This window comes from Vulpes vulpes, chromosome 13 (genome assembly GCF_048418805.1).
Source record: "Vulpes vulpes isolate BD-2025 chromosome 13, VulVul3, whole genome shotgun sequence".
In the NCBI taxonomy this organism is placed as follows: domain Eukaryota; kingdom Metazoa; phylum Chordata; class Mammalia; order Carnivora; family Canidae; genus Vulpes; species Vulpes vulpes.
In genome coordinates, this window is record NC_132792.1 from 150,433,166 (window position 1) to 150,455,196 (window position 22,031).

At 55.5% G+C, this 22,031-nt stretch overlaps 1 long non-coding RNA gene across 1 annotated transcript; it reads left to right on the plus strand.

Annotated features, from left to right (window-relative positions):
- Nucleotides 1-3,133: 3,133 nt before the first annotated feature.
- LOC112907155 (uncharacterized) lies at nt 3,134-8,974 on the plus strand. Its single transcript, XR_003232723.2, has 3 exons — nt 3,134-3,311; nt 7,917-8,005; nt 8,801-8,974. It is a non-coding gene; the product is annotated as an uncharacterized lncRNA (long non-coding RNA).
- Nucleotides 8,975-22,031: the final 13,057 nt, after the last annotated feature.

Sequence of the window (22,031 nt, forward strand, 5' to 3'; positions counted from 1 at the left end):
GAAGAGGCCCCTCCTGTAGGGGCCGCAGCCAAAGTAGCAAACATCTTGTTTCTCAAACTACCAGATGTCAGGCAGTGCCCCGGTGGGGTCGGGGTTGGGGGTCGGGTAAGGATGAGGAAGGATGGGGTAAGAGGTGGGGGAGAAAAAGCAGAAGGAAGGTTGCCTGAGGCTGATAGGTGGGGAGGGTAAGCCAGCCTGCCCGGTTCACGGCCTAAAGGATCATGGGACCCTGGGGCGAAGGTGGAGGGACGGAGGATGAAAAGGTGGAAGATGTGCTGATTTGCATGCTATTTTTTGCACTGCATTTGCATGCTTTTCATGGACTGTCTAGAGTACAGACCCAGGGAGGGTCCCCCAGGCCCTCTTCTCTCCCTTCCCTCCTCCTCTGAGGTGCTGGGGTTTGCAAGCCCTGGGGGGGAAGAAGTGGCTGGGCTCCCCCTGTACCACAGGCCAGTCTGGGCAGGGGCTGCAGGGGTGGAAACCTTGTCAGGGGCCTCGAGTCTGAGCAGGTGATGAGGCCCCCATGGTAGGGAAGCCAGGGCTAGGACAGAGTGGGGCAGAGGGGGAGCACCCCGACTAGGAGGAGCAGGGTGGAGGGAAGCGGGGTGTCTGAGGTTGAGGAGCTTTTTTGGAGCTTTCTGACTCCAGGTTTTTTCCTAGACCAGGCCCCAAAGGAAGGAAGCCAGATGAGGCGTCTCCTCCTGAATTCCTGTGAAGTTTTATTTCTCGCAGCAAATCTGGCTTTGACATCAAACGCCTTTCTTTTCCAGGGGTCCTGCTCCGGCCGCAGCCCGAGACCCTCTCCATATCAACCCTGGGGGCGCCAGGCCAGAGGGAGGGACCATCAGCCACAGGGCCTGTGTCCCTCCCTTGTGCCCTCACTGGGGCTGGCCAGGCCCATTGTCGTGCAAGAACAGGGGTCCTGAGCAGGCTTTGGGGTGGGCATGGGGTGCCTGAGCCCTCACTGGCTTCTGACTGGTCAGGAGTAGCTAATCCCAGAGTGTCCTGGGGCAGGAGTCCGGGTAATCTGGGAGGAATTCATCCCCACCCCTGGTTGTGAGGATCCCACCTCTTTGCACTTTTCTTTCGGTCTCTCAGTTTTCTTCCTCACTCTCACCGTCTATGTGATTTTTAAATTGCAAACATAGAATTACGACCCTGTAGCCCCATTAGCCTTTGCAAGGCGCTTCCCTGCTGATAATCCCAGCGTCCCCATCTGCTGCTGACAGGCTCACTGCTCAGGGTGGGGACAGCCCTGTCTACCTTCCACCTTAGGCTCTTGCTCTTGGAAACAGGGCTCTACCACCTGAGCAGCAGCTGGGGGGGGTGGGGGGGTGGGCAGCTGGAGGGCAGCAGCAGAAAGCACTCTGCTTGGGGAAGGCTCGCCCCACTGGTGAGGCCTCCACAGGCCCCAGAAAGCAGGGATGGCCAGGCCAAGCCTGGGAAGAGCATCTCAAAGGCTGTTGACTCACCTCCTGGGGAACCGGCTTAGGGTTCATCTCTCCTGAGGGGAGACCAGCCTAGAAGAGGCAGGAGATAATTGATTCCACAAAGTAAACAACCCTACCGGCCTGGCACGCCTGCAGGTTTGGCAGACCCAGGAGCTCTTTGCACATGCACGGTCTGGACCCCTCACGGGCTGTGTGCACACTCACAGGAGCCTGGAGGCATGTATGGGATCTGTACACACTCACAGAGGCTCTGCAGGTGTCCACGGTTTAGAAAATACCCACAGACTCTCGCTAAGTTATGGTCCAGGGTTCTTTGTCTCAGGTTCCATCCTGTCCTAATTTGTGCAATTATGCCACCCCTACACGATCATGCACCTTGGATTTCACGTGGCCCATCCCCTCTTCCATCCTACACTTGACAAAAGCGAGACCAAGCAGGCTCAAGGGCTTTATCTAAGGCCACACAGCTGAGTTCTTTTGAGTTACAGAGTTTAGGATTTGGAGATGTCAGAGTTTTGGGGGCCGACTTGAAGCCGGGGAGCTTGCAGGAAAGAGAGGCAGGCTTGTGAGTCCTCAAGGCCTGCTCGGCCTCTTTCTGAATGTGTGTCCTTTGACAAGTTACTGAACCTCTCCGAGCTCCAGCTCCCTTTTCTTTAAAGCAGGAGTCATCAAACCTACTCCACAAGGTTGTTGCCAGGCTTGCGAACCACACGCATTCGAAGCCTGGCACACAGCAGGCACTCAGGAGGCGGTTCTGCAACTATTTGCTAAGGTGGTAAAGCAATCGACCACAATGCTATTGAGGATAGCCAGCTCGGGCCAGGCTCTCTCTATGCTTGTTGCCGGGGAGGCGAGGGCAGCTGGGGGTGTCTGGCTAGGAAGCACGTGGGGTAAAGACAAGAAGAACTGGTGTGTGCTGTGACCGGTGTCACAAAGAATACAGAAGAAAAGCACTGACTGCAGATGGTGCATGAGGGCGCAGGGGAGGGCACTGAAGTTTTCCTCGAATTTGAAGGATGAATAAATCTCACCCTTCAGGAGAAAGGCAAAGGAGATTCGATTCCATTGAGAGAACCATAAGGACAAAGACCCAGGGGCCAGGGTGAGAATTGTGACCTGGTGGATGCGCTGGACGGGCCCCAAGAGTCCAAGCGGAGGGAGTCGGTGTGGACGAGGGAGGGTGGCTTTGACCCCAAGGGCCGGCCAGTCTTTGGAAATAGCCACATGCAACACTTCACAGCAGAAAAGCAAATTTAGAAAATAATGAACTTTGCTTCAGTTTACTCTTTTCTTCTCAAAGTGTTGCTTCATTATTTGCTAAAAAACCTTTTGCCTTTAATAAAGGTCACTGGCAAATGAAAAGTGTTGGCACAGAGCTAGGCTCCTTGGGGTAAAAGGAAGAAATTCAAACATATCTGAGGAATGCAAGTACCTCCCCGCTTACTAACGGCTTAAGGAACTACTGCTTTGGCCTTTAACCTGGCGGGCACCCTGAGCCCCCAGCTGAGATCCACCCTCATCGGGTTGTCGGTGCCCTGGACACACCGCAGTTACTGGCTGCCAAAACTGTGCCTGAGGACAGCGAGTGGGGAAGGGGGTTCTCAAAGTGTTTCACTCATTCCAGGTGATTCAACAAATATTTGCCAGGCACTGTTCCAGGTGTTCGGGGATGAGGGCTGAAATAGGACAGGGCTCATGCACACCTGAGGCCTCATCGAATTAAACTGGCACTTTGTGGCTAATACCTGGTTCTCAGGTGAGAAACACTCAACCATCCCGACAAAGGGGGTGCAGCGGTGAGAATGTGGCATTTTCAAGTCAGACGACTTCTGGGCTCACATCCCGGTGACTGGCACTCGGGTGAGTGACTTCTTCCCTTTCAGGTCATCAAGAGTAAAGTGGGAGACACAGATTGTTGTTTTCCAGGATTAAATGGGATCAAGAAAGTGTAGTGCTCGACATCAAGGCTGATAGAGAAAAATCCCTCAGTAAATGATAATCACCGGTATCAGTGATCTTTGGGACAAACTCAAAAGCTAAGTGAAGTGAGCCAAAAAGAGGCTTTACTGCGGTGAGAGGCTGGTAATAAAATTTAGGGGAAAATAGTCCAGACCATACTTCAAAACCAATGAGAAGGAAGGTTCCTCTGGGGCCAGGATTGGGCTTTGCTCTTCTCATATCTCTGGCATCTAAGCACGTAACACACCTTGATAGTGAACTCTGAATGAACGCTTCTTAGCTCTCGGCCAGGACCCTGGAGAGAGAGGGGTGGGTGGCAGACAGTTCCAGGAAGACACCAGTCCACGGGTTACTTTGGCCAAGAAAGGTCGACAGAACCTGGGACATCATCAGGAACTGGGTCATTTGTGAAATTAGCAAACATAGCATGGAAACCCAGCAACACATTTCTGGAAAGAGTACAGAGAGCAGAAAGTTCAGGAGAGACCAGACTGAGGGCAAGGAAGCAGAGGAAACCCTTGGGGGACCGTGCCCCCGAGGGCCTGGAAATCTCCTTGTTCCACGGGTTCACGCTTTTGACCTTAACCTTCCTCAGAGGCTCCGTGTCGCTGTGTGCCAGCAGCTTAGGTAGTTCGCTCTTGCATTCCCAGGATGCTCGGGATGGTCTCTTCCCTCTGACCAGGGAAGGGACAGCCAAGGTCACAATGAGAACTTCCCAATGGCCAGTCTAAGAGAGCCAGGACACTTCTTTCCCCGGTTTTGTCGGGGGGAGGGGGCGGGGAGGGACGATTCAGGGAGGCTTGGGCAATGCTTCATCCTCATAGGCTCACAGATTCAGAGAACGTTACAGCTGGAGGGAGCTTTGGTCCCCCCCACACACCCCCCCCCCCCCCCCATCGAGAGAGAGTCCCAGGGCCAGGCAGTGATTTGATCAATGAAGCTGGGACTAGAACCCACACCAGCTGGTCGGTTCACAGATCGGTGCACACAATTTGCAAATGACTCACGCATATTATCTCCGAGCTCCTGACTGAGACATCCAACTGCCTACCTGACATCTCTTTTTTGAACATCTTAAAGGTTCCTCCAACTCAGTACGTCTAAGCCTGAACACTTAAGCTCCACCCGCCCAGCTGAGCAAGCCCAAGCCCGGGACAAACCCACACACATTCTCTTTCTCGCACTCCTCGCGTCCCATTGGTTACTGAGTTCTGCTGATTTTATCTCCTAAATGCTTCTTTAATACCCGCCCCCCGCCCACTTCCTACATCTTTATCCTGATGCAAGGTACCCCGACCTTTCACATCCCAACTAGTGCAATAGCCACCTACCTGCTCTGGGCACCTGAGCCCATTTTGGCTCATTCCTCACAACGCAGCCACGTGACCTTTGCAGAGCACAGACCTAGTCGTATCACACACACACACACCAGCTTGGGGAAACTTCAGTGGCTTCCCTTCACCCTCAGGATCAAGCCAGAACTCATTAGCGTGGCTCCCAAAGCCCGAGGTCACCTGCCCTCATGTCCCGTGACACACGCTCTTCCTGCCTGCACAGCAGCCACAGCGACTTCATCCAATCCCACGCCACAGCCAGCCACTCCAGCTGTTCCCCTGTAACGAAGTGCGCCCTTTCCTCCCTTGGCCTGGGGAACACCTTTCCATCCTTTAGATTCCAGCCCAAACTCCATTTTCTCAGAGTGGGTCAAATCGTCCTATGTCACATCCTTGTAGCACCTGTCACAGCTCACGTTCTAACATTTGTTTGGGGAGTATCTGGCGAATGACGTTTCCTCGCTGTCCTGTGAGCTCCATGAGAGGAGAGACCATGTCTAGTCAGGCCCAAAGCGCATCGTTCAATGCCTGGCACGTTCGAGGCACCCAAACATTTGCTCACTGGGCGAGGGAATGAAGGAATGCTCCGCTTCTCAGATTCTCTCCAAGGATGACACGATGAAGAAAAATCACCACGCGTGTCCACAGATGGGCTCCTGTGCCTCTTTCTGAAACAAGATGGGAGGTTAGACAGTGAGATGCATGTGGGTTCGGTTGTGTCACAAAACTTACGCCCTAATCATTTCCTTTATACGTTCCTAAAAAAGATCACCATGTTCTGCTAAGTGGGAGGAAAAGTGGACCAAAGAGCTGTATATCCTATGACTCTACTCCCATTTTTAAGCATACTGAAGACAAATAGAAGCCAATAGTGATATAGGAGTGACCTTCCTTCCTTTTTTCCTCTTTTTTTTTTTTTTTGTAAACTCCCCATTATGTATTACTTGACAGAGAAATAAAAAGTATAAGAGCATTTCTGAATGATTCACACACACACTCAATGGTTTAGGAAATGGAAGGCCATGTGTTCAGATACCCAAGAATGGAAACCATATTTCCCCTCAGCCTGGGGCCTTTCTGAAAGTAGAAACCATTTCACTTCCCCTCTTTATTTCTCCCTGCACCATCCTCTTTCCACTTCAGCCAGCACTCTTAGGTCCAAGCGACAGAAAACCAACTCAAATTAATTTAGGCAAAAAGGAAATGTTGGTGCTTCCATAGCTGGACAGTTGCAGGCATGGACGCTCTCAGAGCTCAAGGGATCTTGAGGCCTCGGCTCGCCTCCCACACCAGCAGATTCCTATGTGGTACGAGCAGAGAGTTTTCTCTCCTCCCACCACAACAAAAGTCCTGACACTGATCCCTGCACCAGCGGCTGTGGCCGGGTTGGGGTGGGAGTGAAACCTCTTACTGGCCAGGCCTGGGCCAGGTGCTAACTTCTGGCGATGGGACTTACAGGAATCGGACCACAGGTGGGTGATTCAGAACTGGAATGCTTTTTGCCAGAATAAGGGGAAAGGGGCGATGGGCAGGCAAAACAAAAGACGACCAGCACCCACTGAGCCCCCGGCTCTGCCCACAGGATGTGCTCAGCCCACATCACTGACTGGCTGACCTCCAGCTGGAACCATCTGGGCAGGGAGGCAAGTGGAGAGTCGGGCAGCAGGACCTCACTAGGTCCCACATCAGCTGCTGAACCTCCATCTACTTCCATCTGTGCCAACAGTCTCAGCTGAACATCCAGAGGGAGGGATTCTGAGTCTGTGCACGTCCCAGAAAGTGATGAGGAGGTGGAGAACGATGTTTGCCAAGTCGCATGGAAAATTGCCCTTGAGCTTCTCCAAACACTGTATGCCCAGGAGGCCCAGCTCACTAACCGGTAGAACTGGGGCCCAGACTGGCCAAGCAGGCCACTCAGGATGGCGGGGAGGACCTGGTGCCCTGCCTCCCTCCCAGCAGGCTGGGCCCATGGGCTGGCCGGTGCCCAGTAAGCGCAGATCAAGCTCTCAGGGATAAACCTCTTATGCAACCCTCTTATGGGGAGGGTGTCAGATGAAGAGGAAACATGATTTATGGGTTTGGGACATTCCCAGCCCGACGAGAGAAAAGTAACAAGACAGGATCGAGTCTGTATTTTGGGGCATCAGGCTCGATGCACCCGTCTCTGTCAGAGAGACAGCATGCTAGCCACCTCCGGGCCAGGATTAGGTTTGCTCCACACCGTCTTTGCTTGCCTTGTCCACTCTATTATTTCTGGTCCTGTGGTTCCAGCCCATTCTGACCGCATAGGCTGGTCCCCTACCCACCCCACCCAGGAGCCCTGGCACAGCGCCCGCCCCTGGTTAGAGAACCCTGCCCTCTCACTGGAGCCCAGCCCCTCATCTGCCTGGAAGGTACCATCAGGCAAGGCTGCTACAGGCTCTCTTGGTGGAATCCCTGCTGGAGGGAAAGGCTCCAGGGAAGCCTGAGCCCAAAATGGGGAGATTGTTTCCTCTGGGGGCCTTCTTGGAGGGTTTTCTGCAGCCTTCACCATTCCCAAATACTCATCACTGGGACTGGGAAAAGGCTGGTACAGGAGAAAGTGATGGAGAGCCGGGGGTGAGAAAGTGATGGAGAGCCGGGGGTGAGGAAGTGAGAGCAGATGGAGGCAAGAATCTGAAAAGACGGTGCCGAGCAGCCCTGAGCCAGCCGGGCAGATGTGGGCTACTGAGTCACCCCCTGCTTGACCATGCCCTGGCAGCTTCCGGGAGAAACCGGGTCTGGCACTGTCTGAACCATCAGCCCACCACTGAGCTCCTGGGGCCTGAGGAGGCCAGCCGTGAGCCAGCCTCCTCCTCTTTGCCCCTCTTCCTCTGTCCCCCACTTGGCAGTACACTCCTCCCTGCCCCCTCCTGTGTCCCCCCTTTTTCCTCCTCCTCCTCCTCCTCCTCCTCCTCCCCTGAGCTGGCCTCCTCTCCCACAGGTTAGGAGAGGCTGGTGCCAAGCCTGTCTGTGCAATTTATTGCCAGTGTTTGGTGTCTAAGATGGGCAGGCACTCCCGTGGGGGTCCTTCTTGATCTTTTTGCTGCCACTGAGAAAGCGGATTGTCCCGTTCCAGGCAAGTTCTTAATAAACATTTAATGAATGAATGGATTAATGAATGAGCATCTGTTATCTGATTCGAACCCCACAGCAACCTTTTAAGGCAGCCGAGACAGTTACCATGAAGTGCCATGTACAGCTGGGGGAAACTGAGACACAGAGACATGTGCTCTACACAAGGTATGCAGTGGCCAACTGGGGTCAGAACCCTGTTCTCCCAGCATCCACGACTGCACTATCCCAGACCCACTGCCTGTCCCTTTCACCCTCCTGTACCCTGTCAGCCACTCCTTGGGGTTTAGAGAGCCAGACCAGGGCAGTGGGGTGGGGTAGGAGGCACAGGGATCCTTTGGGCCATTTGCACCTTGCTGGCTCTGGGCTGTGGGGACAGTCAGTGTGGGAGGCTCCCTCTGCTTGCTGTGTTGGCCTCCTCCTTGGGTCCACAGCATTCTGCAGCATTCCCTCCACACGGCTGATGCCGAGAGGGGTGGGGGGGGGGTACGGGGGGGGGGGGGGTCAGCCTGCCCAGCACAGTCACATCGAGCCCCACTGCAGTTAAAGTGAAACCTGGCAGGACTTGGCAGTGACCTTTGACCTGCTGGCAGGCAGGGGCCAGATTAAAGGTTAAGTGACCTCCCTGACTTTGGGACTGTGGGGGAATCAGAAAGAAGTAGGATTCCCTGGGATTTGGAGGTGGGAGACACTAGACTACTTTCCCATCCCCACTGGGGGGTCGGCCGTATGGTCCCCGCAGCAGGATTGGGGGAGATCTGGCTCCCTAGAAGACTTGAACCTCGGGAGGTGACTTCACAGAAGACCGCCTGGAGGTGCTGGGGAGCTTTCTGGCCCTCGGAAACCCACGAGGGATCCTGGGCACCAGTTCCTCTGCCATGAGGCCCTGAAGCTGGTGGAGGAGGGTTAAGCCGGTTGGTTACATGCTTCTCACTGTCAACTAATTTATCTGATCTTTTCCAGAACAATTGCGTGGAAGGGAGCTGATAAAGGAGTGATGGTCCCTGACTAAAGCTACTAGCCACACGCGGTAATTTGAACTCAAATTCGTAAAACGAAATGAAATTAAAAATCCCTCAGTTGCACATTTTGAACAGCTGGAGTGCTAGGGAGCTACTGGATTTGACAGCACCGATACGAGACATTTCCATAAACGCAGAAAGTTCCACTGGTCAGGGCTGGGCAAGGGGCTGACCTCGGCTCCCTGAATAACCTCGCAGGCCCCTTTTGGAAACGGGGCCTGTCGCGGGCAGGGGTGGGATGTTGGGGGATAGGTCATCGCGGCCGGGAGGGGTCAGGCTCTGTGCGGAGGCGCCACCTCCCCAGTCACCGTCACCCCGCTCCGGGCCCGTCCAGTCCAGGCGGGCGCCCCCTGCCGGCGGGGAGCCGCAGGGCGAGGGCGCGGGTGGGGGTGGGGTGGGGGCGGGGTGGGGGCGGGTGGGGGCGGGTGGGGGCCCAGCCCAGGATGTGGGCGGGGAGGCCCGGGCCGCGGAGGCCGAGCACAGCGCGGAGCCACGGGACCCCGCCGACGGCGGCCCGCGCCCCTCTTGCCCCCGGGTCACCCGCGCCCCAGCCGTCCCCGTTAACCCGGCGGTTAATTATTAATTTCTTCTCCCGGCTGGAAGCGAAAGTTCCACAGGATTCAGATGGGGAGGGAGCCTCGGAAGCGCACCCAGCCGCTCGCCTTGCGGCGGGAAGCAGAGTTCGCGGCAGGGCGAGGTCAAGGGCGCCGGGCCGCGGCCGTGGGGGAAGGGGATGCGACGGGGTGGGGGAGGGGATGCGATGGTGGCGGTGGGGGTGGAGGGAGGGGAGGCGGTGGGGGCGGGGAGGGGATACGATGGGGTGGGGGAAGGGGAGGCGATGGGGGTGGAGGGAGAGGAGGCGATGGGGGCGGGGGAGGGCATACGAAGGGGGGAGGGGAGGCGAAGGGGGTGCGGGGGACTGGAATGGTAGGGCTCTTTCCTCCCCCCCAGCCCTCCTCCCCGGCCACCCCGCCTGGGGCGCCACTCGCCGGCCCCCCCCCCACGACGGCCCGCCCAGTGCCCGCTCCCTGGGCCCGACTCCGCAGGGCGCTTCGGCCTAAACGGCTGATTTCGGCTCCCCTCGGCCGGGAGAACGAGCCCGCGGTGCTGCGGGGAGGGCCCGACGTGTCGCGGCTCACAGGCAGGGCGCGGAACCGAACCCGGGCCCTGCAGGCTCGCAGGCCCGGCGTCCCTCGCGTCCAGCCCCGGATGCGCGCGGCGTGGAGGCGCGAGGGGCGGCGCTGCCCGGGCCGGCCCCGCCCCCCCAGCCGCCCCCCAGCAGCTCCCGAGCTGCCGCTGCCGCCCCCCAGGCCCCCCCAGCCGCCCCCCCCAGCCGGCCCCCAGCCGCTCCCCCCAGCCGCCCCCAGCCGCTCCCCCCAGCCCCCCCCCCCGACGCCCCCCAGCCGCCCCTGCCGCCCCAGAACGTCCCGCCCACGCGGCAAGCGGCGCTGCCGAGGCTCCCTCGGGCCGAGAGCGGTGGCCCGGTGGGCACGCCCCGGGGAGCCCCCCCGCGACCCCGCGGCCATCCCACCGGCGGCCCAGGCTTCGAGGCGCTGGCTCTCGGGCCGACAGCCCAGGGAGGGAAGAGGAGGGTAAAAGTCACCCTGAAACGAGGCTGGCCGTCCCGGGGAGCAAGGTCACGTTCCCCAGGGAGGCCCCGGTGCAGGGGCAGGGACCCCGGGGCAGGGACCGCGGCAGGGACCCGGCCTCCTGGAGGCCGTCCGCGCCCCAGCACCGTGCGGGCCCCGCGGGGCCGAGGTTCGCAGGGAGCCCGGGGTCCGTCCCCCTCTCGCCACGAGATGTCGCTGCTGCTCACAGGTAGAGGGCCCCGGGCCGGCTCGACTCCGGATCCCGCTTCCTGGGCCGGGGCGGCCTTCGGTGTGTGACCGGGCCTGGGGCGGTTGGAGGAGCGCGGCCTCTGGTCGCCCTGCAGGCCCTGCTGCCCCTGAGCTGCTGCTCCTCGGCGGCTGGTCCCAGTCACTCAGCTGTCACCCACCTGCGGTTCCCACCCTGCTACCTAACTCGGGCAGGACCTGCATTCTCTGAGCTTCCAGAGCTTCTGTTTTCCCCCTTGCAAACTGGGGATAACAGTCCCCACCAGGCAGGGTTGTTAGGAGGCGAAAATGAGACAGTGTCTGGAAATGTGTTTGCAGAGGCAGAGCAGGATGTGTCACGGCTGCTGCTGTTTTAGTCCCTTCCGTCGGCTGCAGACTGTTGAGATGCAGCTGGTTCAGGGTTCCATCGTCTCTTTCTTCTCTGGACACCCGATTTCTCTCCCCGCCCAGAACCACCATTCAGAGACCCAGGGAGAGCCATGCCAATGCAGCATACAGCCCGATAATAAGCGTCCAGTTCTCATGCAGCACTCCCGGTGTCCTGGACCTTGATTTATGTATTATATTGAATCCTCACACAACCCTCTGAAGTAGGTGCTATGAGGGACAATGATAAGCACACTAAGGCACAGAGGGATTAAGTCATTTTCCCAAAAAGTTAGAGAGGGAGACAAACCATGAGAGCCTGCTAACTCTGGGAAACAAACAAAAGGGTTGCAGAAGGGGAGGCGAGTGGGGGGATGGGGCGACTGGGTGAAGAGCATTAAGGAGGGCACACACACAAAAAAGGAGGGCACGGGATGAGAGGAGCACTGGTGTTATACTATATTTTGGCAAATTGAATTTAAATGAAATTTTAAAAAAATAAAATCATGGGGATCCCTGGGAGGCTCAGCAGTTTAGCGACTGCCTTTGGCCTAGGGAGTGGTCCTGGGATCTTGGGGTGCCGAGATCGAGTCTCATATCAGGCCCCCTGCATGGAGCCTGCTTCTCCCTCTGCCCCTGTCTCTGTCTCTGTGTCTGTCATGAATAAATAAATAAAATCTTAAAAAAAAATCATTTTGCCAAAATCATGTAGCTAGCAAGTGGTAGAGGCTGGATTTGAACTCAGGCAGCCCAACGTTGACTCAACATGGCCTATCAGATCTGTAGGCTTTAGCAGTCTTCGAAGTCTTCGACGGTTTCCTTGTTTGCAATATAAGAAGTTCCAGGGGGGATCCTTAGGTGGCTCAGTGGTTTAGCGCTGCCTTCGGCCCAGGGTGTGATCCTGGAGTCCCTGGATCAAGTCCCACATTGGGCTTCCTGCATGGAGCCTGCTCCTCCCTCTGCCTGTGTCTCTGCCTTTCTCTCTCTGTGTGTCTCTCATAAATAAATAAATAAAATTTTTAAAAAATTAAAAAAAAAAAAGAAGTTCCAGGTCCATCTTACTCATCTCCTGCCAAAGTCTGGAATCAGCGTCTTCTCCAAGAAACCCTCATAGTTTCAGGGATAAATGGCATTTCAAGGCCACAGTCTGGGCCTTAGTATCCTTTTTTTTCTTTTTTTTTTTTCTACTTAATTTGATCAAGTATTAGTTGTATTTCAAAAAAATGTAAGTAAATTTAGTAACCGATGCACTGAATGCTTACTATGCATCAGGCAGTTTCTGGAAGAAAGGTGGATTATAAAGAAGCATAGTTTATTACTACCAAATTTCAGGACCCTACAAGAAGTGGAGGAAGCTCATTCTAGAGCATTTGGGCAATGAGGCCTCAGTAAATCCCTGGGGGCCGAGTGGCACCGCATGTGATGGGTAGGATAACCTGGTCTCCCAGCTGGAGCCCGAAGCTCGAATGTCTCAGTGTGTATTTGGCTGGTAAGGGAGACATGTCTGAGTTCAGCATGATGCCAGGTAATGAGGGCAGGTGACTCCTGTTGCCACGTTTACCAGCCTAGGTGGCCCTGGGGACTTAGGGCAGGCAGGAAGAACACAGTTGAGCTTTCTGAGCAACCTCTCCAAGGAGCCCCTCAGGTGTGGCGCCTGACTTCTGCATAAACAGGTAGATGTCTCGGGGACCAACAGAGAATTCTGAGCAGTGTCATTGGCCCTGCTCTACCCCCACCCATCAGACAAGGTTGCTGGGGGTGGTTGAGTTTGCCCCAGTGAACAAGGATTGAGGAAGAGGTATAGAAGAGGAGCCCTGGGGGCTGCCCACTGGGCAGTTTTGTGCACAACAGAGGTCCGGGTGCATGGGAGTGAGAGGTGTGTGCCTAGGGTTGGCTCCACTTCTCAAAGGCCACGGGAATAGGGCCCCAGCCACAGAGCCAGGCTCCATAAGAAATAGGCTCCTTTCCTGTTCCATCAGCCCAGGGGGCCCCCGACCCTGTGCAGCCAACCCCAGAACCACAAGTGACAGCTCTGGCCCCTGGAATGATGCAAAGGGCCTGGCCTTTAGGGTCTGCCCGTTTGAGCTCTGAAGCTTCCAGCAGTTACTGCCTGAGTGTCGGGTATCTCATTGCAAAGGGAGACACTCAGAACACCATCGTGGGGCACCTGTGGGAATTTCACGGGGGGATACGTCAGTGGCCTTGCAGAGGCTGCCTATGATAGACTCGGCCCTTTCTGGTCACGGCATTAGAGAAACCGAGAACCTGTATGACAGGCGTGGGTGTCTGCACAGGGCCTGGAAAGCCAAGGACCTCTGGGAGCCAGGCCAATCCCTTGCAGGTGTGAAGCAGCCACCATGAGAAGATAAGGAGGGAGCAAAGCCGAGGGCGAGCGCACAGCAGCAGCCGAGCTGTGACTGCCAGTCTCGCCTCACGTTGCCTTTACACTTGGGCTTGCACAAGCAAACAAGGGCAGATGTGATGGTCTCCCCAAGTTTCAAGAGAACGCTGAGGGTGAGTCTGAGCCCCCTCTGCCCTGAGTCTCACAGGGTACCCAGCTTGGGCCCTGGAAACAGCATCTGTCCAGCCAGGGAGCAAAATCTGTCTCCGGAGACACTGCCAGGAACCTTGGGGTTTGGTCTAGGAGTTCTGAGAGAGGTGATGATTCCTGCCAGGACAAGATGACACCCTGGCTGGACCCCTCTCCACAGCCAGAAGCCTGCCCCCTGGGACAGGTCTGTGTCGGCTCCAGTAGAGTCTGTAATAGGGAGGAATGAGAGAGCCAGTTCACCGCCTTGCTACCTCTCGCAGAGGTAAGGTCTGCAACACTAGGGTGTCTTTTGTTAGAGCTAAGGAGATTGGGGCCATGGGCTCTGCCCCCGAATGTGCCAGTGAGGTAACACAGAGACACTGACTCTGCGGGGTCTCCAAACCTGGGACCAGCTGCCGGCCATTGAGGGGGCTATTCTGAGCAGGGCACTCCCTGGATAAGCCATGTTACATAAGTACCTGCTCTAATCCCTGCAACTCTCCAAGGAAGGTATTATTGCCCCAAATTATAGCTGAGGCTCAGAGAAGATCCAACACAAAGCTGGGACTGCACAGCAAACAAGCTTTGGGTCCAGGTCTGAAACTAGAGAGACACGGGTCTTTGAAGAGCCCCACTGCTCATCCATAAGGCCTCCCCGCCTCAGTGCCGAGCTCCCGTGAGGACGAGAATGGTTCTGGGTAACTCTTCCCAGACACCAGAGAGCAAATGGTTTTTACTAAGCCTTTCTGGACTCAGGAGATGAGTGCGAGGACTCCCCACAGCCCCAGCACACAGGAATCTGTCCTGCGCTCCTCCTTGGGGTCTGGGGAAGGAGGACCCATATTTGTTAATAAAATGAAACAAAGGACATGGAAGTGTCTTGTAAATGGCCAGGTGGTAGGCAATGCCAGGGGGTCCCAACCTCCCCTCCCTCCCGGGATTAATGACTCTCCAGGGAACTATGAGGTTGGGCCTCTAGGGTTAATCCTTCCTTACTGAAGTCCTACAGCAGATTGATCAAGCCCCGCAATCACGGTCTCACACCACTTGTTTCCACCCACAGTGTGGACCAGATAGTTTAAAGCTACGCATCCCCCGAGAGATCGCTTCCAACTTTAGATCCAAGCAGACACTTTTGTTTTCACAGATTTAACTGCTCTGTGCATGTCATTTTTAGCCTGCACAGAAAACCAAGACGGGCAGGGAGTCTGACTCTGACGACCCTTTGAAGAAATGTGCAAGCTCAAGAGCTCTACAGTCTCTCTGAGCTTCATGTACAGCAAGAAAATAGTGAACCGAGTGCAAACGGAAAAGCCACTCTTTCCCTTCAAGGGTCCTTTTTTAATATTATACTCTGGTTTAAAAGGGCGGTGTAGCCCCAATTCGAATCCCAGCACACGTGCAGTCCTCTTCTTCGCCTCGGCCAATACGTTGATTCCAGCACAACACTGGACTTCTCTTGGCTGCATTTTCCGTCTCCTCGCCTTTCTCCACGTGTACACTCACCCTGGTGGGTCCAGCTGTTTCTACAGGATGGGAAGCTGGAAAGCGAATGTTGGCATAAATATTGTCTTACGCTGGGTGAAGTCTGGCCTGTTGACGTGGCTTATTTGTAAGTGGCCGCCCCGTTGGTGGACAGCTAGATTGCTTCCGGTATGTGTCAGGACAAGCTTTGGAATCCTAGTTTTTCAATTCCTGTTTCCAATTTCCTCCCCACAAGGTTTGCAGAGATTCCAGGCAGCTGGCAGCTCCCACCCAGAAGGGAAAGGGGCCTCTTGCCCCAGTGAGAAGCATGTTGGGGCCTCGACATTGCTTTGTAGCCCTCTGGGCCTTGATTCTCTGTGGCCGGTTGGACGATTGGACAGCTCTGCTCTTTTTCTTTCTTTTTTTTTTTTAATTTAATTTATTTATTCTTGAGAGACACAGATAGAGAGAGAGGCAGAGACACAGGCAGAGGGATGAGCAGGCTCCATGCAGGGAGCCTGATATGGGACTTGATCCCCCGTCTCCAGGACCACGACCTGGGCCGAAGGCGGTGCTAGATCCTGAGCCTCCTGGGCTGCCCTGCTCTTTTTCATTCCAGACAGATTGTTTGGCCAGAGGAGGTTAAAGTGCTTTTGTTTTCTCTTCTGAGGAAAGAACCAAGGGCACAGGTTGAAAGAACCCCTGGGGAGCCTTGCTGCCACCTTCTGGCAATTTCCAGCAGCCAACAGAGGGTCTTACACAGGCCAGTTGTTCAGCCTCAGCTGATATCCTGACTCTTTCACCAGCTCTGGACTTCAGATTCAATCCCTACCCCTCCTGCCCCTGGTGTCCCTCCTTAATCGGCCAAGTATATCTATTTATTTGGAAGACTGCTGAAATGCCTCCTCTTCCAAGCAGCCTTCCAGGATTATGCAAAGAGCAAGTAGTATGGAATTGCACCCAACACACACACACACACACACACACACACACACACACACACACACACGCCCCACCTCCTTATTGTCTCCAGATAAAGCACCTGTAACACAGAAAACGAGATGTGTTTGGTGCTCAGGACCAAGGCTGAGGGTCTGTGTGTCCCGGGGCCTCTGTCCGATTTGTGGATGCCTTTGAGGCAGCAGTGGGCAGCGGAGGTTTGGAAGAAATGGGCATAGGTTATTGTGCGGCTTTGTTACCCACCTGCTGTGCTGTGTAAGCAAGTCGCTTGCCCTTTGGGAGCTCAGTATCTCAGCGGGTGTTCAAGAGACTGGGTGTGTATGGTATGGGAGAGCGTGTGGGGGCTGGGAAGCCAGGGGCTGCCCTCCGGGGTGTCCCTGGATCTCTGCGGTGCTGTCAGTCCAGGGGCACACAGCCTAGCTCCCCCTCCTGTGGCTGGAAGCCCCCGGGGGCACCGATGGGCCTGCCTTCTCCACCTCCCCCCTTGGCACCAAGCCCGGGGCTGGTGCCACAAAGTCCCTGCTTAGTGACCCTTTGCTGGGGAGATGCATGGGGGCCTGGCGGTGCAGGGAGGTGGATGTGGTGAATGAACACAGAGCACTTGGAGTTCCCCCAGGGTTCGGGTACGTTCTGGCTACTTATGAGTCTATCATAAAGGACCTTGGGGGAAAGACTTCCAGAAAGAATTGTTCTTGGGCCTTTGCATGCGTCAGTAAGGCATCTGCTCTAACTTGTGGGGAAAGATTGCACTGGATCAGCCAGTCTGTTGTCCTTGGCCTGTGTTCTCTGTAAAAAGCCACTGTGGGAGAAGGCACCCTGCACGACATGGGATCCCCACGGAGGTCGGGGTCACTCAGACCCGAGGCCTCCCACCGTGGCTCACCTGGCAGTGTCATCGAATGAGCCAGCCTGGCCCTCGGGGAGGTGCTGTGGGAGAGGCGGCCCAGCTACGTGGAGGACGGCTGTTCAGGAGCCAGCAAGGCAGGGGGCCCAGGCGTCAGAGAGGGGGCCTGGCAGTGGCTGAGAGGAGTCGATGCACTTTGCAGTGCAGGGAGTGGCGAAAGCCACGCATTCTGTTTGTCCGCTAACCCTTCAGTACACTCTGGTTGAGGGAATAATTCTTCTGGGGACCGAGGCTGAGCCCAGGGTTAAGGGTGGCACAGAGCAAGAAGTGTCTGCATGCTGGGGTGGCTGCCCAGGGGGTACTGGTCCTGTCCCCGTGCTCCAATGGCAGGGTCCCCTGCGCCACCTCCCTGTTGCTAATGGCTCTTCCCAGGCATCACACTACTTGACCTCTTGGTGGTCGCACAGCACCCCTACATTTTGAGTTTTCCCTTCTGACTTTTCTAGAAGCAGAGCCCAGGACAAGGACGTGGGGGCAGATCCTGGGGCTTGGGGGGAGGCAGGAGTGAGGGCACAGGAGAGTGAGATGGGAAGGTGCTAACACATCAGCCTAGGGTGTGGTAGCAAGGCCACCGTCCCGGGGGCAGCAGGTGACCTTGCTTCCCGAGGGGGCCCCTGGGAATTGTGACATCACACCTCTGAGAACCGCTGACCTGATGCATGGGAGTCTGGAGCCTTTCTCTGCCAGTAGGGTGCCCTGCCTGTAGGGTGAAGCCTGTCCCCAGTGACACCAGCCGCCCCACGCTTGGGGACGGCACTTGCAGGTGGGCCCAGCAGGCTTCCGCAGCCTCCGGGGGTCGTGAGCTTGAGCTGGGAGTCTCTGGCTTGCAACAGAACTGCCCTTCAGAGCTGCGCTCGGAGCAGAGGCGGGCCACGGGGGTGTGATGGGGACACCAGGGGCCTCACACTGCCGTCCCCCAACCCTCCTTCCTGCAGTCTCTCTGAGGGTGCTGCCCGGGACCCGGGGCCCGTAAATACCTGCTGACTCTGCTTGACCTCCACTCCCTTTTCTAAACACTCACGTGTGATTTAATACAGCCCGGAGTTTTGCCAGGGCCCTGCGATGGTGTCAGAACACCGGGGAGACACAGCTGGCAGTGGGGGCTTACTTGGGTTCCCTGTGTTGCTCTGTTCGGGCCTGGGCGGCCAGCAGCCAGACCACGGGGCTCCCGGCTCCCTGGCACCCTCTGGGCCTGCTCCTCCCGGCCTGGGGCTCTGGCCTGGGCTCTCCTCTCTCTCGTGGTCCTCTATGATCTGGGTTTGCTCACCTGTGCCCCACGTTGCACCCTGCCCCTGACAACCCCCAGATCTGTACCTTTACCCAAACCCTTTCTTCCGCCCGTGGAGCTGGTCACTGGTCTCTCCCCTGGGAGTCACACAGCCACGTCCACGCAGCCAGAGCCGGACCCGGCTTCCCCATGGGTGTCACGTCTCACCACCATCCAGGCCAGAGTGCCGGAACAATCCTCCCTCTCCCTCCTCCTGGTAGGCAGACGGTGGACTAACCGCCGGCCTGCTGCCTTTCGTTGCTCTGGGCTCGCTGATGTTCGTCCTTGGGAACTGAGTTTGGACTCTATGAAGATCCTGGACGCCTGGGTGGCTCAGCGGTTGAGCGTCTGCCTTGGGTCCAGGGTGTGATCCCAGAGTTCCAGGATCGAGTGCCACGTCGGGCTCCCTGCATGGAGCCTGCTTCTCCCTCTGCCTGTGACTCTGCCTCTTTCTGTGTGTTTTTCGTGAATAAATAAATCAAATCTTCAAAAAAGAAAAATAGACGCTATGAAGATCCACCTGCGAGGTTCAGGTCCATGTGTGACAATCCTGCCACACGGTCACACCTTCTCCTACATCTTTCTTCCCAGGCCCCAGGGCATCCCCTCCATGGACTCTCGTCGGCACCCACCCAGAGGGCTCACAGCACCCCGGGCCACTTCAGGCCACTTCAACTTTATCTCGCTCAGTGCTACCTGCCAGGTGCCCTCCTCCCACAAGTAGATCCAGGTTGAACAGAAGGGGCTCCCCTGCTATCTTAGGCCTACCCTGCCTGCCCCCCGGTGTGGAATGCCCAGGCTCCCCAGCCACCCTCTGACGGCCCCCGGCTCCACCCGCTCCCCTCCCCTCCCCTGGCATCCACCATTCCTGCTTGGCTTACGTCTGTGGCTTGAGCAGGTCTTTGGAAAGTCATCTCCTGGGGCCCTTTCGGGTTCAGGAGAGCCCAGGGGCAGGTCTGGGACATTCACTTAGACACCAGGCTCAGGGTGCTCTCGCCATCATCTTTAAATTATGTGCAGGAGGGGATCCCTGGGTGGCTCAGAGGTTTTGCACCTGCCTTCGGCCCAGGGCGTGATCCTGGAGTCCCGGGATCGAGTCCCACATCAGGCTCCCTGCGTGGAGCCTGCTTCTCCCTCTGCTTGTGTCTCTGCCTCTCTCTCTGTGTGTGCCTGTCATGAATAAATAAATAAAATATTTTTAAAAAATAAATAAATTACGTGCAGGACAAACGTGCGTTCAGCATGGCTTGGGCTCCTGGCCCTTGAGGAGCTCTCCCGCTGCGGAGGTGCTGAACCAAGTGCTCAGGAACCAGAGTCCAGCCCAGCTGAACCTCATTATTTGAGGTAATGTTCTAAAAGCTGCTGCAAATGCTGCCTTAGCAAATACTGAACAATTGTTTCTGGGGGAACTACAGGGTTAGGTTCCTAAAAGTCTCTGGTCATGACATTTTTGCCAAGCAATCAATACATAACCTAGTTTTATGTGTATTTCTGGTTAAAGACACTTTATTCATATAGATTGTTGATTCGTGAACACCGAACTCAGGGCCAGCAGCGCTATAACTCATACCTGAACTAAGCTCGTATATTTTCTCCATAAGGCACGTTACAGCCTTCTTGTGCTTAGGAACCCGACACAGCACTGTGCTTGGGGCCATTTCAAACAGAAATCACCAACAAAAAGCCACCAAGTGTGAAAAGCGTGGCACTAACTAGACCGTGAAAAGGACACTTGTTTACTGTGTGAGAGCCAAGACAAGAAGGCAGAGGGTCGCTTTGTTCAACCTCAGCTGGGAATGTGTTTGCCAGGCGAGTCAAGTTTTTCAATGCTTTGTGAAGGTCCAGAATGACCACAAAAGTGCTGTGAGCATTGATTTGGGGAATAACAAATTTTAGCAAGTCGGAAAACTTGCAAATACGGAACCTGTGAGTAATGATGATCGACTCTATGTATAGAAGAAAGAATGAAACTTCAGGGAGTGGAGAGGAGGGAGCAGCTGGGAAGACAGGAAAACTTACTAGGGTTTCACGATTGAAGCTGAATTTCGGGGGATAAGTAAGACTTCCCCAGGCAGGGGAACTTGGGGGCAAAGGGGGCCTCATGCACAAAGGCAGAAGACAATGTGGAGTGGATAATTAATTTCTTTGGGATGAAGATGGGAAATTTGGGAAGAAGAGCTCTGATTTCTAGGGGACCAAGGGAGGGTAGAAAGGATCCACATCCATTCCCTCCCACCCCGCCTTTTTAAAAGATTTTATTTATTTCTTTGACAGAGAAAGAGCACAAGCAGGGGGAGTGGCAGAGGCAGAGGGAGAGGGAGAAGCAGACTCCCTACTGAGTGTAGGGAGCCCAATGTGGGGGGTCGATCCCAGGACCCCAGGATCATGACCTGAGCCAAAGGCAGATGCTCAACCAACCAAACCACCCAGGCGCCCCCATCCATCCCTTCTCACAGGGCTTTCCACTAGTTAGGGTCTGGCCAACCACAGCAGCAGAGAAACCCCAAATGGCTTGACCTAATACATTTCTTACATTTCATGGGTGATTGGCAGGTGGCCTTCCACATAATTTAGACCTTGGCTCCTTCCAAACTGCGGCTCCACCGTCCTCAGGGACCTGTGTCCTCGCTGCCCATCAGCAAGTGGGAAAATACAGAAGCTGACAAATCACACTGGAGGCTTTCATAAGCCAAGGCCTTGCAGTGGCACACACCCCTTCCACCCACATTCCGTCATCACATGGCATGCCAATGAGGCTGGGCAATGAGGCTGGGTAATGAAGTCCCTTTGTGAACAACTGCTTCCCAGGAACGTGTCTACACTCGGGAAGGGGGCATGAAGCTTTGGTGGACAGCTAACTTTTTCTGCCACGGGCCCTCGGGTCAGTCTGTCAAAACCCAGGACGGGATCTAAAAGAAGTCAGCAGTGAGTGAATTCCATGGAAATGGACCTTCTGTCTGGCACAGAGTAGGTGGTCAGTAAACACTCTGTGAGTGAATGAATGAATGAATGAATGAATAATGCATTATGCCTCTCTCCTTAGTTTCCTTTTGTTTAATGTATTTGAGACTGAACTAGGCTAGAGGGAGGAGGCATTGGGAAAAAAGGACAGAGAGAGGGAGAGCCGGGGTTTAAGCAAGCCAGCCGGGAGGAAGGGGGGTGCTCTCATGTTTCCTGTAGTCGGACACAGTGCTGCCTTGACCTGGAGAAGGAACTGGGGCCATAGGCATGGAGAGAGGGCTGCCTGCAGAGAAGGGGTGCAGTGAACCCAAGTGCGGTCTCTATCTATGTACATTATGTCAGCTTAATCCAATCTCATTCAGGATTTGAGCCACACAGACCTTCTGCAGGACTCTGAAAGCCCAGTGCACGATGGGGTGGTTAGAAATGGTTTGGAATGGTCCCAACAGCCTGGAAGGAAGCCAGGGAGGAGGGAGCATGAGGAGCACCCCCATAAGGACAGCCTGACATCTGGGGTCAGAGACTTTCTCCAATCTCCCCCTGGTTTTTAATCTAGTCTTGGGCCCAGCAGCTTCGTAATTCCACATCTCCAGTTTATTAATCGAGTGCCATCTGTGAGGCAATGTCATGGGCCCCACTGGTGTTTCTCTGAATGGCTGCTGAATATTTAACTACGCTTCAGCAACTTCCACGGATGTCAAATGAGAGAAGAAAACAACCACCACCTTCTCTCTCTAGAACAAACTCACACTCAGCATGGATAATCACAAAGCCTCCACAGGCTAACAAATCAAAATAAATTAGCAGTCAACACAAACGCCAAGCCCTCTCTGAGTTATGGTGTCAAGGCTGCAGGCAGGGGAGAGAAGGAGGGAGGGGATGACT